At 37.6% G+C, this 13,884-nt stretch overlaps 1 long non-coding RNA gene across 1 annotated transcript in view; it reads right to left on the bottom strand.

The window, feature by feature from the left end:
- LOC134583343 (uncharacterized) overlaps nt 1-7,612 on the bottom strand; it is a 157,576-nt gene extending 149,964 nt beyond the window's left edge. The window contains exon 1 of the long non-coding RNA XR_010086313.1: nt 7,442-7,612. This is a non-coding gene — a long non-coding RNA (uncharacterized LOC134583343). The remainder of the gene's footprint in view (nt 1-7,441) is intronic.
- Between the last annotated feature and the right edge of the window lie 6,272 nt (nt 7,613-13,884).

Genomic DNA, 13,884 nt, shown 5'->3' on the forward strand with positions numbered 1-13,884 from the left:
TTTTATAATCTTGATGTTAAAGTTGCTAAATATTTTTTGTATGTTTTTTTCTTTTTAAGTTATCCCATTTAATACTTAAAGGGACACTATAATCACTAAAACAGCTTTAGCTTTATGAAGCAGTTTTGGTGCATAGATCATGCATCTGATGTCTTACTGTTTAATTCTCTGATATTTAGGAGTTAAATCTCTTTTGTTTCTGTCCATTCACCCCTAGCCACACTTTTCCTGACTGTGACTCACACAGTCTGCAAGAAAAAAAAAACAGTTTTCACTTTCAATCAGATGTTAACTTACTTTGTAAATTGAATTTTAATTACATACATGAGGCTCCTGCAGGGTCTAGCAAGCTATTATTAGAGCAGGAGATAAGAAATTCTAAATTAAACAGACTGTGCAATAATAATAATAATAATAATAACAACAGGAAGTTTAAATATTAGATGTCTCTTTACAGGAAGTGTTTAGAAAGTCTGTGTGAGTCCCATACAGGGAGGAGTGGCTAGGGTTGCATAAACAAAGTGATTTAACTTCTAATGGCTAAGTATTGAGCAGTGAGACTGCAGGGACATAATCTATACACCCAAACTGCTTCATTAAGCTAAATATGTTTTGGTGACTATAGAGTCCCTTCAATTTTGGCTACTCTTTTCTTTTTCTCCTCTTCATTATCCTGACCTTGACTCTCCTGAATACCTCCCTGTTTGCTAGGTATACCAACCTTGTCGCTTGCTACTGTCTTCTCAACCTTCTAGTTTCCTGTGCATTTAACCCTGCAATGTAAAATTTTGCAGTTTTTTTTTTAGAAACTGCAATGTTTACACTGCAGTGCTCAATCCTCCTCCAGTGCACTGAATGAGTAAAACTTGGTCACATGTTGTTGGAACTTATAGGAAGGCACTGAATTCATTGTTTTCCTGTGGGGAAGCTTTAAATCAGGTCCCCAGTGCTTTTCTAAAAGGAGCAATGAATTGAACTATCGGCAGAGGGGGCCATACCTCCTCGATGCTGCCGCATGGGGGGGAATGTATGTAACTAGGAACGGGGCACTATAGCGTTAGGATACAGGTTTATATTCCTAACATTATAACGTTCCTTTAACAGAATTCCGACTGATAGGAGTAAATATCAATCTTTATACATTGCTTAATGTTCCATGAAAGACTCTGAATGTGTCACTTATGTAATTTTAGCTCATTTATTTGATAATATTTTATTTAAGGCTCTGTAGAAACCAACTACACTTTAGCTAGATATTGCCGCAATACAAGCGATTATCCTTCATTACTTGGCTAATTATAAATAACAGCAGCTTAGAAACTCTGAGTAGCTGCCACAGCATTCTCTCGCCACAAAATGGCTTCTTCAATCCGAAAAAAACAAACAACTAAACACCAGAAATAATAAAACATTTTAATAGCTGCAGCCTCAACGCCAATATAGACCAATAGATTTCTGCATTTCTCAATAAACAAGCATTTGATCGCCGTGGAGATAACTTAGGACTGCGAATGCATAACAATCAGTATAGGAAGCTGAAAAAAGGGTTCTGGAAGGTTTGCAGCAACAATGAAATGTGTATTTTAGATTCATATAGATTATATCTGCAGAGATGTAATTTGGAGCCAGTGAGGCGTTTACTACTTATTTCACAAATCTCCGGGTTTATCTGTATAAAAAGCTATATCTTTGAATGTTTTATTTCGGTAATTCCTTTTTAAAATAAAATAAGAAATATAAAACACTGAAGTGGTAAATTTGGAAATCTCTTTATTGCTTGAGGCATCAAGCTGGGTTGAAAACATTTTAACTATTTTCTCATTTTGTTTTGATTGTACTTTGTTCTATTTTATCAGGAGTTGCTCAAAGGACACAGAAGTGTTTTGGTGGTGGTCATAAACCTACTTCCAGAACAATAGCTTGATCTTGCTTCCTTACAGAACCCGAATGTATTCCAACATGATTATGTCCTAAAGTCATCTCTACACAAAACGGAATTTCAGGCATAGAACTGTTTTTCGGCTCCGAACTATAGAGCAAGTGTGATGCCACCGTATAAGGATATTAGCCTAGAATATGAAAAAGAAATTGACCATCCATCACCAGACTCGAACTGGCGTAATAAACACTATAACATAGTAGCAAACACATGATATATTTTGGAATTTGCTTCACGAATAATATTGGATTGAGTATCGTGAGTAAATGGAGAGCTGTATTTTACATTTTTATGTTTGTTAATGTTATATGAAGATAATGTAATTGTGAATCGTCTATTTTGCTTATTATTTCTTCCTTATTAAAGGAATATAACTCATAGTATACAAGTGTACTATAATTATCAGTTGCGCGCATGGACTGTTAACTGTTCTGTTGCAGTACTGATTTTGTTTTAAACTAGAATTTTTTTTTTTTTAATCGTTTGCTGCGTAGTGTACTGTGTACGTCCAAGGCACACAAAGTCATGTGAAGGCTACACTCAGCTGTGTACATTCTTTCGGTTGTACTTAATATATAGACAAATAATCGTGTATTCTTCATCACAATAACATGTCCAATAAAGTAGCAGGCTTCAGTGTAATCACCAAACATCTATTTTGTAGAAAAAAAATCATTAAAATGTAACCCAAAATATCCATACTGAAAAATTCTCAGTAACATTCATTATTATTATTATTATTATTATTATTATTATTATTATTTAATTATTTATATAACATCAAATTCCATAGCACTGTACAATTGGTGGACTAACAGACACGTAATTGTAACCAGACAAATAGACGCACAGGAACAGAGGGAATGAGGGCCCTGCTCAATGAGCTTACATTCTAGAGGGAGTGGGGTCTAGTGACACAACGAGTACAAGTAGGGGTAATGAAATAGGTTGCTAGAAAAGTAATCACTTAGGGCTTAGTAGGTTATTTTTGACCGTTGCGAGAGAGGAGTCATGGGGGGGAATGAAAATTCGCTAACAGTTTAAATGATATGCTTTCCTGAAGAAATGGGTTTCAATGATTTTTATGAAGGAGTGGAGACTGAGTGAAAGTCTCGGATTGCTTTATACGATGCAAAAATTGTTTAAAATATAAATACAATTTCATGAATCATACATAACTTACCATTCATGCACCTCATCATTACACAAATGTCTACAATGCCTGCTTGCAGATTTTTACTGGTGCAATGCATTTCTCATTTTATCTTTAGTGCACATGTAACGGAACGGCAAACTACATATGCAAATAAATACTCAAACAATAGAGTCATATGACGTCCATCAGCCTAGCTGCCAAATGGTTCAATGCTCATCTGTATTCATATTTCCCAAGTTGCTTATTAGAAAGGAGGGTGTCTAGGCTCATTATCTGTCCACAAACAATTAAGCTGTCCAATTTCAAGAAATCTTTCATAGGCCAATCGTGTTCAAAATATTTCAACTATGTGCAAAGAATTTATTCTGCATATTTTTTTCCCCTCAAACTCTCAGATTTCCTCCTAGCAGTGTTTCCTGGCTATATTTTTTATTCAATATATCTGAATGACTAAATAAGATTATCGCATAGTATATACTTTTATATTATACACAGTGTGGCTATTTACCGATGGTGTGCAACAAATAGATTCTAGAAAGCCCTAGAACGTGCTGTACCGGAAGAATGCATATGCATCCTTATTCCACATCATCGCTGATGGAGTCGTTTAGATTTCCGACTCAGTATTTGGTATTGTATATTTATGTGTGACGAACCATTATTTAAAACAAATATCATATGCACACAGTTCTCTCTTCCCATTATGCTCGTGGATAGATTTGTTAATCATTTAATGAAATGTACATGCTGGTATGTATACCAGGCTGTCAGTAAAATAATGAGCACTGTGTACACCCTTCGAGTGCTGCATTTTCTGGTATCTTGCTTTTTACGACACGAGGCACGCATTTTGTTTTGCATTGCACAGATTTTCTTTCTTTTCTTTTTATTACACAAGTGTGATCTAGTTCAAGCTTAAAGGGACACTGTAGGAGTGTGGCAGACAGCCTGGTACCCCGACTGGGTACCTCCAACAATTCACACTTTCTAGAAATCACAAGTACCATAAGCACTGCACTGGGACACCATAAGCACTTCCAAACCCTAAATTCCACAGCTTGGCTGGGGTCTCGCCATCTCCGCCCACCCTGGACCCAAGTCCTAGATCCAGCTCCCAGAGGGTAGACCTCTCCTCCAGAGAGTATAGCAGGTATAGCAGTTCCCCCCACACATGAGCCGAGGCTTAATGCTGGGAAGTAGTCTGTTTATTCCAGCCAAATGACTCACTTATATACAAAATCTGAGCACAGTGACACACCTAAAACACACCCATAAACACACTCACAACATGCCCAAGAAATGCATTGTCACTGTGACTCAGTATAAAACATAAAATAAGAAAAACACATAAAAATACATATTTCAAACATAGGAACCCCCACAGTATATACATCCCTGGATAGAGCCTTACATTGTAGGTGAAATGCCACCGTGTGGAAGTTCTGACCGGCCGCACACATGGTCCTATGCTTAAAACAGGTCCATGAATTCAGGAGTAGCAGCCGGTGCCTATAGGGAGTTCCATGCAAAAGAAATATTGAAAGCACACTCTGGCATTTAGGTAGCATTTTTTATTATGGTTCATACGAACAAACCTACCGAATGGCGCTCTCCTGACATGGGTGGAGAAGAAGCAGGCATTCTTCAAAGTTCAGCAGTGTTCGGGAGTAAACGTGTCCAATTTTAGTTCCATGCGATTGACGCTCAAACACCGCTGCCTGCATTCTCGTGAACAAGATGGCCACCAGTACAGTTCCCACACTGAGTTAAGTGTCAGGAGAAGTTAACAAGGGTCAATAAGCTCAGAGGTGGTCCGCAGTTAGTGAATTAGTTCGGTTCCCGAACAGTCCAAGGGAATCCTAGGAACCAAGTCTTTTATAAACTTTTCATTGGATTAGTTATGGTGCCTGAAGTCCTTTGGCACTGTCCCTCCACTTGGTTTTTGAACAATTTAACACTATATAGGGATACCTGGCCACCCACGGCTCAGCCCCTACTAGTGGTGTGGCTAGGACAGAGATTTCATACTTCCTTCTGGCCGTATCAATTCATACCAGCAATGAGTGCTGTGTTACAAGCAGTCAGGTGACACTCTCAGCCAATCACAGCCAACCATTGCTACTAAGACTAGTGATTCCTCATTAGACCAAGCAGTACATAGAAGAGGGGCTGCTGGGGACTCTTGTTTAGCATTAAAACATTAAAAATAATTTAATGCTGAATGCAAGGACAGCACTTTGAGACTCTAGATACTATAACACTTCAATGAGATGGAACAATTATAGTGTCTACAGTGTCCGTTGCAGTTACTCTAATAAACAATTAAAACTTTACCATCAAACCCTGGCCTCTTCCTACAGTGTAATACATGGCGAGAACATGCACAGTTTAAATTTTATGATGACTTGCCAAGGAGTAATTGTATGTGTGTATCAAGAGAGGTTCTCTAAAAGAGTGCTGTAGAAGGTAGTTTGAAGAAGGACATTGGGTTCTACTGAATCAACTGATGCAACTTGCAGGGGAAGATTCTCGGAATCCCTTCCAAAAGGGATATCAGAGATAAGTATAACATAGTATGGATGAGCAATGGACTATGAGTCCCAAAGATGTTAAACAAAGTAAATCTAAAGATTGTTGCACACTGCATACTTTTTCACAAAATAGGGCACAAAAAGTCCATCAGGTTTTCTAGAGTATAAATAAAATATCCGTGATATCCCCTGTAATCAAGCCGTCATTTCCAAAATGAGTGACATTAAGTAACTAGGAATTAACAGTAATGCAGATTGCCAACATTGGATATCAGAATGTGAATGCGCAATGTGTGGTGAGATTCTTTCAGCTGTTTCTATACGACCGACATACTCACCATGCACTTGTCAAAACAGAAATGACATGCATTAAATTACGATTACATATCTCTGCGCTAGACAGAATTAACACACCCAACAGAGAAAAGCACAATATTTATGAACTGACAAAATAAATTAACAGACATGCTTACATTAACACTGAAAGTGAAACAATTAACAAACCTGGATGAAGAAGAGATCCTCGCTAAATCTTATGGTAAAAACAGCAACTATTGTTTCAAGTCGTCCCTCACAATAGCATAGTATTATATGACAACTTTAAGCTTTAATGTTGATGACCCCACAACAATGAGTATACGCATCAGTACCTGATTATTTGTATTAATCATTATAGACATATTATTAGGCATTGAATTGAAGGACAAGATCAAAGAACCAATAAGAAAAGGTGGAGGAAGAATTAGGGCCAAATCCAAATCACGAATGACTGTTCACTACTTAATCTAGCTGTAGAAGACGTCATTTGATGTCAACATTCCAGAGAAATGCAATTTCTCAAGAAATGTTAAAACAGGTACATTTCCATTAGATTGGAATTTCATATATATTTTTGTTCTGAGCTGTTTGACTAATTACTGTCCTACAGGGGACAATAACAGATTCTTAATTTCATTTTTCTATCTTAGCACTGAAGGAATTATCTCGTCGTAAATTTCTTGGGACCAGTCAAGGAACAGAATTCACAAGTATGAATTGATGCTCTCTCCGCACTAGTAAAAAGCATAGGTCACTATTTTAAATCAAATAGAAACATTCAAGGGTGGATGCTACTAATATACATTTATCAGTTATGCTGGGTTTATATTTATAGACTGGAAATAGCTTTGCCAGAGATAGGTAGACCATGCAAAATAATAGACAATAAGTGAGTGATGATGAAGTCCTGATAAAGCACGAAACGTATTTAAATGTCTGATCCAGTGCTCCCTCCGGCTTATTCCTGCAGTATTGTACATACGCTATTCATCAATAAATGTATTATTGAATGATTTTTAACCATCCAAGTATATTCAGGCACCTTTCTACATGCGATGATCAGCTTTGGTGCTACATCATATTTAGAGAAGGCTGTGTTTCACTGCCAGATGTAAATGATGTTACTACCTTCACATTGTCAGGAACTGGTATATGATGGTCTATGCATCATTATCACTAAGTGCAATTTAAAAATGGCTGCCAGGTTGCGTTGGTTTTAAGCTGTGTATCACAGTATGCCTAGAACTTAGTTTATAACAAACAATACAACAAATGCAGGGCAAAAAGAAAACAGATTCCGTAATGCATCCCCCATTAGCATTCCGGAGCAGTCCTCCTCAAATGCCAAACATCCTTCATGTAACGAAGGGGACTTAACACCGTATGACATAAGGAAATGATGCCCAAGCACTTTCTTATCTACAGAGAGAATCTAAATGGACAGCCTTTATACACAGCACAGCCTTGGGAAACTAATGAACTGGTCTTCCTAATTACCTTTCTGGAGAGCCAACAGCATCGATTCGTCTTTTTTTCACTAGCATTTTGGCTCCATCTATCCATAACAATCAGGCTGTCAGGTGTAATTTCCAGTCTTGAGCAGTTTGTGGGAATTGCTGCATGAGGACGTGGTGAAATCATTGAAGCTGTAACTGCCTGAGAGGTGTATATTCTCTCACTTGCACAGCAAAACCCCACATGTAATTTGTTCTTTTTCCTGCCGTGAATTCAGAGAGTGGTATTATAGCGACTGTGGGAGATGCTCGGTTCAGACACATACGTGTAATGTCAACATAAATTTGATTAACCCTTTGCTTGTAGTGGGACATACACAGATTGATAAATGATGATCTATCAAGTGCATTGAGATTATTAATGATTGATGATGAAAATGCACCAAATGCCCCGGGTTTCAATCATTTTAAAAGGGATTGCCTCCATATAAGGAAACTATTATCTAATATAAGTAAGAGCTGATTGATGGAATGACGGAACCCTTAGAATATTGATACTAGTCATAGGTAAACAATGTATCCATACTTTAACCTTTTACTGTTGTTACCTCCCATATAAAGGGGTTATCATATTCCCCCAAAAAATTAAGTACTTAGTACTTATAGGAGAAGCATTGCCTTAGTCAAGTCTTAAGAACAAAACAATATGTTCTAAATATTAAGCAAAACAAAGCACAACAAGTGCCTATATATTATCATAATGACCACTGGTGTTCTCTTATTTAATAACATGTACCATAGAACAGGGGTAGGTAACCTTTGGCACTCCAGATGTTGTGCACTACATCTCACATAATGCTCTTACAGCCATAATGCTGGCAATGCATCAGGGGAGACGTAGTCCACAACATCTGGAGTACCCCTGGCATAGTACAAAGATATTTTTTAGCTATTGCCTTTTTTGAATGCCATAACACTTACCTCTTTTGTAGCCATAAGTGAACACTCCACAGTGTCTAACCATGTATTAATGTTGGTACCATTAAATTGCTGGGCTTGCAAGGATCTTGAAGGAAACATGACACCACATACTGCTGGAACATCTACGTACCAATTCTTGTTACCAATATATGCATGTAATACTACTCGGAGGAATGGTTCTAGGTTTACGAGAGATCTAAAGGAAAAGGTGTGGGAAGCCTATTACTAATATCTAAATCAATAATCAATTACATGCTCTTCATTTAAATGGGTAGATTATATTTAAAAATCTCTTGTTTTAAAATACTTACACTCGATGATGCAGCGGTTTATACACCTCTGAGATTAGTGAAAGGCAGCACTACTATTTAAAGGGTTACTCCACATGGTCATTCTGTGATTTGAAGTGCTTATGGTGTCTGTATGTGGAGTGCTTCACTTTGAAATGCTGCACATACTGAGATTAACCACTCTGTTGCTGGAAGTGTAACTCGACCTTCAGAAGCGTCATGGGGTGTCATCAACCAGCATGGAAGAAGAGTTCTGGGCTGGCTGATGTCAATTTGTGCAACTTTTGAATGACAGCAATTGGCTGAGATCAGTCAGCTGATGCTCAAAGCCAATGAATGTGGACCGAGGCTTCCGGCTTCTGTAACTTTGCAGAAGCAGGCAGCGTGTCACTGGACCACCGGGGAGCATTGGGGCCTGGTGCGGACCCATATAATGAACCCATTGATAAATAGTTTGTCCCATTATCAGGAACAGGTCCATGGTACTCTTGGAATCATAACCACAACAGCAGGTTATTATGCTTGGAGTAACCCTTTAACTAATTTATTTTTGTCAGGAGAGGGTCTGGGGAGACAGAGATATCTCGCCTCCCAGAATAACATGACCCCTAACTTATTACTTCTCTTTATCCCCACTCCTGATATATACACAGCCATTTGGTGGCATTATTTCACAGTAATATTCTCTTCACTCCCCTCTCTCAAAGCAAAGGGCATAGACATAAAACAATGCAACAGAGCATATTAACTGAATAATACACAGGTATAAAGGGAAATAGGAGTGTTGATGGTCAGGGCCACCATCATGGGGGTATAACCCATATACACATGGGGGCCACAAGTTGTCACTGTCAGGGCTGCCATCATGGGCTCTATGGTGCCAGGGCCCTTGCCAAGTAATTTTGTAGCAAATGGAGCCCTGCTGAAAGGGCCCAGCAATTTTGGCTGCAGTTTGGGACCCATGCAGGCCACTGTTGTTTTATGTGATGGGGGCACTAACCTGCTGCCCACACTTGAGTCGCTAATTACCTCCATTCTCTTCCATGAGGCTAATGCAACATCTGCTGCACTAGCCTGACAGTCCAGATGAGAAGTACCTTGAAATGTGTGCCAAGATTTGCTGTCACATGATTATGTGAGTCAAATGAATGCATAGTCCCCACCGACACAGTACTTTCTATTGACAGTGAAGACTAAGAGGAGCTGAAGATGACAGACAGACAGTGGAGAGAGTGTTAAGGGACCCCAAGATTTCTGATGGCAGTCTTGTTGTTGGGAATGTGAGACCAGCGACCATAATGCATCAAAAGGAAGAATAAATAAAATCAGAGTGTGATTTTGACTTCTGAAAAAAGGAACTGTTTCATATACAATGCGAAGCAACAGAGGCAAGTGTCAGGGTAATCGAAAGAATATATTAAAGCAGACACAAAAGAAATCGCATACACTTCACAGAGTTGAAGTTTTAATGTTACTTAGAAGAGTTCTCAGCATATTCACTCAACGGCAATGAACTACATGACAATTGATTAGACATTCTTTACATACATTGATTTTACTGTGAATGATAACTAGCTGACGGGAATAGCATCACAGCAGAAGGAAAATGTCATATATGACATGATATTTTTCTTTTTCCTTTTCTTTTAAAAGAAATAAATACATAATTATAGAGGAAAAAGTTATACATTCATTTTTAATTTGTAGGCATTTATAAAGAGGGCAAGTGAGGGGGAATAATCAAAGCCATTTCAAAAGGAAAGGGCAACATTCCTTCTCACACTTTCCATTATCTTCTCTCTTTTACCTATTTTCCACATTTAACCTTGGCAAATGACTTAATCTTTCCTTGTCTGCTTTCTTTCCTTCCTTCCTTTCCCCTCCCCATAGTTTCCCCTCCTCTTTCCCTTCTTTCGCGTTTCATTTTCCTTCACGTTTCCCTCTCCAAATCTCTTCCAATTACCTCTTGCCTTAATTTTTAATTCATCCTTCTTACTAACCTCTTCCCTTGCCCTCTATTCACATGATCTAACACTCTTAATATCCTTTTATTTATTTTTTTACTTACCCTAAACTACCCCCTTTCCGCTCTACCTCCCTATGTCATGATTAATGCATGAATGTATAGACCTCCTATTTAGATATAACCACCTTTAACGAAACCAGTTACCGAGTTTCTGATGACCTTACATTGGCTTATTAAACAAGAAGTTACAGCAACTATTGATGTGTTTGTTGCGTTGATTATTTCCTTTGCTTTCAGGTTTAAAGATGCTAGGTTTCCTGTTCAAAAATCACCTGGTTACTTATACCTTCTAGTAATTTAGAGACTTCCAACGTTCCAAACTGTTAACTTTACTGCAAACTTACTTGTGCCCTTTTGATATGACAGACTGGATTACTTGTGTACTGAACTCTGTCTTGCCTTTACATAACGACCTTGCTTCAACCTTCTCAACGTGTTGCGTTAAGGATCCTCTGGCTACTAACTAACAGACTGGACACAAGGTATAGCTCTTCATCTTCACTCTTACTTCTTCAAAAATTATTACTTTCAAGTTAAGATCACAGAACAGAACTTTACTGGCAAAATGACACTTTACATGCTACACCTTGATATTAAGCATAGTTTGAAAATAGAGAACTGCAAAGCTCAACTACTGTTTCTGTTCACATCCTGCAGACTGCAAATTTACTTGTTTTAGAGGTATAAATATGTAATAACATTTAAGCTACTAAAATTATTTGTATATTAATACCTTGGACAATAAAATGTATTTTCTTATATCGTATATATTTACATTGTTTTCTAAAGTGGAATTGGTTGTGAGAATGCCAACTTATATTTAATTTTCACTTATTAATCTTGAACAAATAGGGAATTTTTGTTAATTGTTTCCCTGATATTGAACCAGGAAAGAACAAAAAAAGGTTATCTATCAAAATTGGTACTTTGTTTCTGATTGATAGATATATATATTATGTTGTTTCATGGCATGGTGCCATTATTTACCTCATTAAAAGTTTAGAAGTCATATCTCTCTAGTTGGAAAATGACATTGAGGGAGATGTATCAGTGTTCTGTTCTAAAAGGTAGTCTGTTGTACTAAGAGTAAGGAAATTGCCATGGAAACAAGTAGAACCGACAGGCATGTTCCGTTGGTGACTCCTCCCATTTAAAATGTTAGTACAACTATTTAGGACAGAGCACTTTGATTTTGTGTCTGTGATCACAAATAATTCTGTAGAGATAATTGTGGGTAATATTATTCTAGGACCATTCCCACAAGATTGATTTAAAGAGATGCCTACTATTTTACCTCTTATCCTAAATTCTTCTGCTCAACCTAAATTGAATAATTCAGCACAATGTAACATGCAACAGCTATATTTACTTAAAATATAATTTATTGTGAAGATAACAATAGACACGATAGAATGAATCAATGATCATACAATTTTAACACAAAACATTGCTTTAAAATATATCACATTATAATTGCCATAGCATACGGTACCATCCTTATAAACAACAATTTAGTTCCTGGCTCAAATAATTTATCACCAACAAATATGTAATAAATTAGCAAAGCATATTGCATTACCATCTAATATTCTTCACTATAATATTACAGGGTATCACATTACAATATCTCCTGTTATAAAAAAATAATTATTCATATGTATTATATGAGTTTAGAAGGAAAATGCAGTTTGTGTTACTAGAGATTGATAATAACTAAAAAAAAAATATTGGTTGTGTAATAACACAATGATTGATGTTAATTAAATTGAAATATCCTTGTAAAGCAAAGCAGTATATGTATAGCACTTGAACATGCAGTTAGCATACAATAAAGGATTGGTTACAGCAATACGTACTGGCAAACTCATCTATCTTCAAACTTCTACAAAGCATCAATGCGGATGCCAAAACCAGAAGAAAACGATAGGTCATTTCCTTCCTGCGTTCTTCCTTACACAAAGCATCAATGTTTGTACTTTAGACAATCTCTAGTAATAACCAAATCTTTCCACAAATGGTATCGAACCAAGTTAACTTTCTCAAATCCACTAAGCAACCAAAAATAAAAAAGCTTGGAACTGCAAACTGAAAATGTTCAAGGAACACTTCGAAGGGGTAATAAAAAACTACTATATCACTCTATAGTGGTATACACTAACATTACTTATAACAAACCAATACATTAATCAATAAGTATTCCTAGGGTAGACACTTAGAACTTTAAATAATATCTGTAGCAGCACCAGCCATGTTCGACTGTTATTTATGAGATTATCAGTGTTGATTAATATCTGAATTTCAACCAAATAATTTATTAGTAATTACAGATATTATATACCTTTGGAATAGTTATAGCCATATTTTCAATTTGAGCTGCAGTCTCACATTTCAGATATGCAGAGACAATTTTCCCCACAGGAATAAATTACTCCAAATGTTGAATGAGATCATTCTCATACTGTCAGGATCATCAGTGGGTTTTACACAATATTGTGTATTTGGGTCTGGCTGGGATTGAACCTGAGTTGCCTGCATCCCAGTCAGGATCCTTACATTGGGCTCCACGCATCTTTGACTGTTTCTACATATTCTTGGTATCCTGTAGTCTGAGCCTGTTTGCCTGGGATTTGCACACCTGTTCCTGGTTCCATGATTATTGGCTGAGTCTTCCTATTTAAACCCCGCAAGTCTGGTCCTCGTTGTCAGATCGTGTTTCCTGTTCCGTTTGGTTTCACTGATGTTTATCTGACTCCTGGTTTTGATCTCCTGCTCGTCTACTGTTTTTGCCTGATTGCCGCCAGCCCTGACTTCTGATTCTGTTACCGACTACTCTTCTGGATTTCCCTTGTTTGTACTGCGTTCCAGGAAGCACTGGTTATTTCAGCCCCAGTGAACTGTGTCACACACTTGGGGATTTCTGTCCTGAGTCCCCTCGGTCTGTGCCGAATTGCAAAGGGTGCCTTAACTCTGCCTGCCGGACTCCCACTCCAGGTAAGATCCCTGACAGTACGATCTGACCAAATGGAGTCTGCAGAGTTGAGGATTACCGTTGCAGCCATGACCCAGCAAGTTTCCCAGCTCACCCAGGCGTTGCAGGGCTTACAGCAGGAGCTGGCTTCCCTTAAAGGGAGAGTAACCTATGACTCTGGACTATCTGAACCGCTGGTTGCTCTACCTGAGAAATTTTCT

Source organism: Pelobates fuscus, chromosome 13, assembly GCF_036172605.1.
Source record: "Pelobates fuscus isolate aPelFus1 chromosome 13, aPelFus1.pri, whole genome shotgun sequence".
Taxonomy (NCBI): domain Eukaryota; kingdom Metazoa; phylum Chordata; class Amphibia; order Anura; family Pelobatidae; genus Pelobates; species Pelobates fuscus.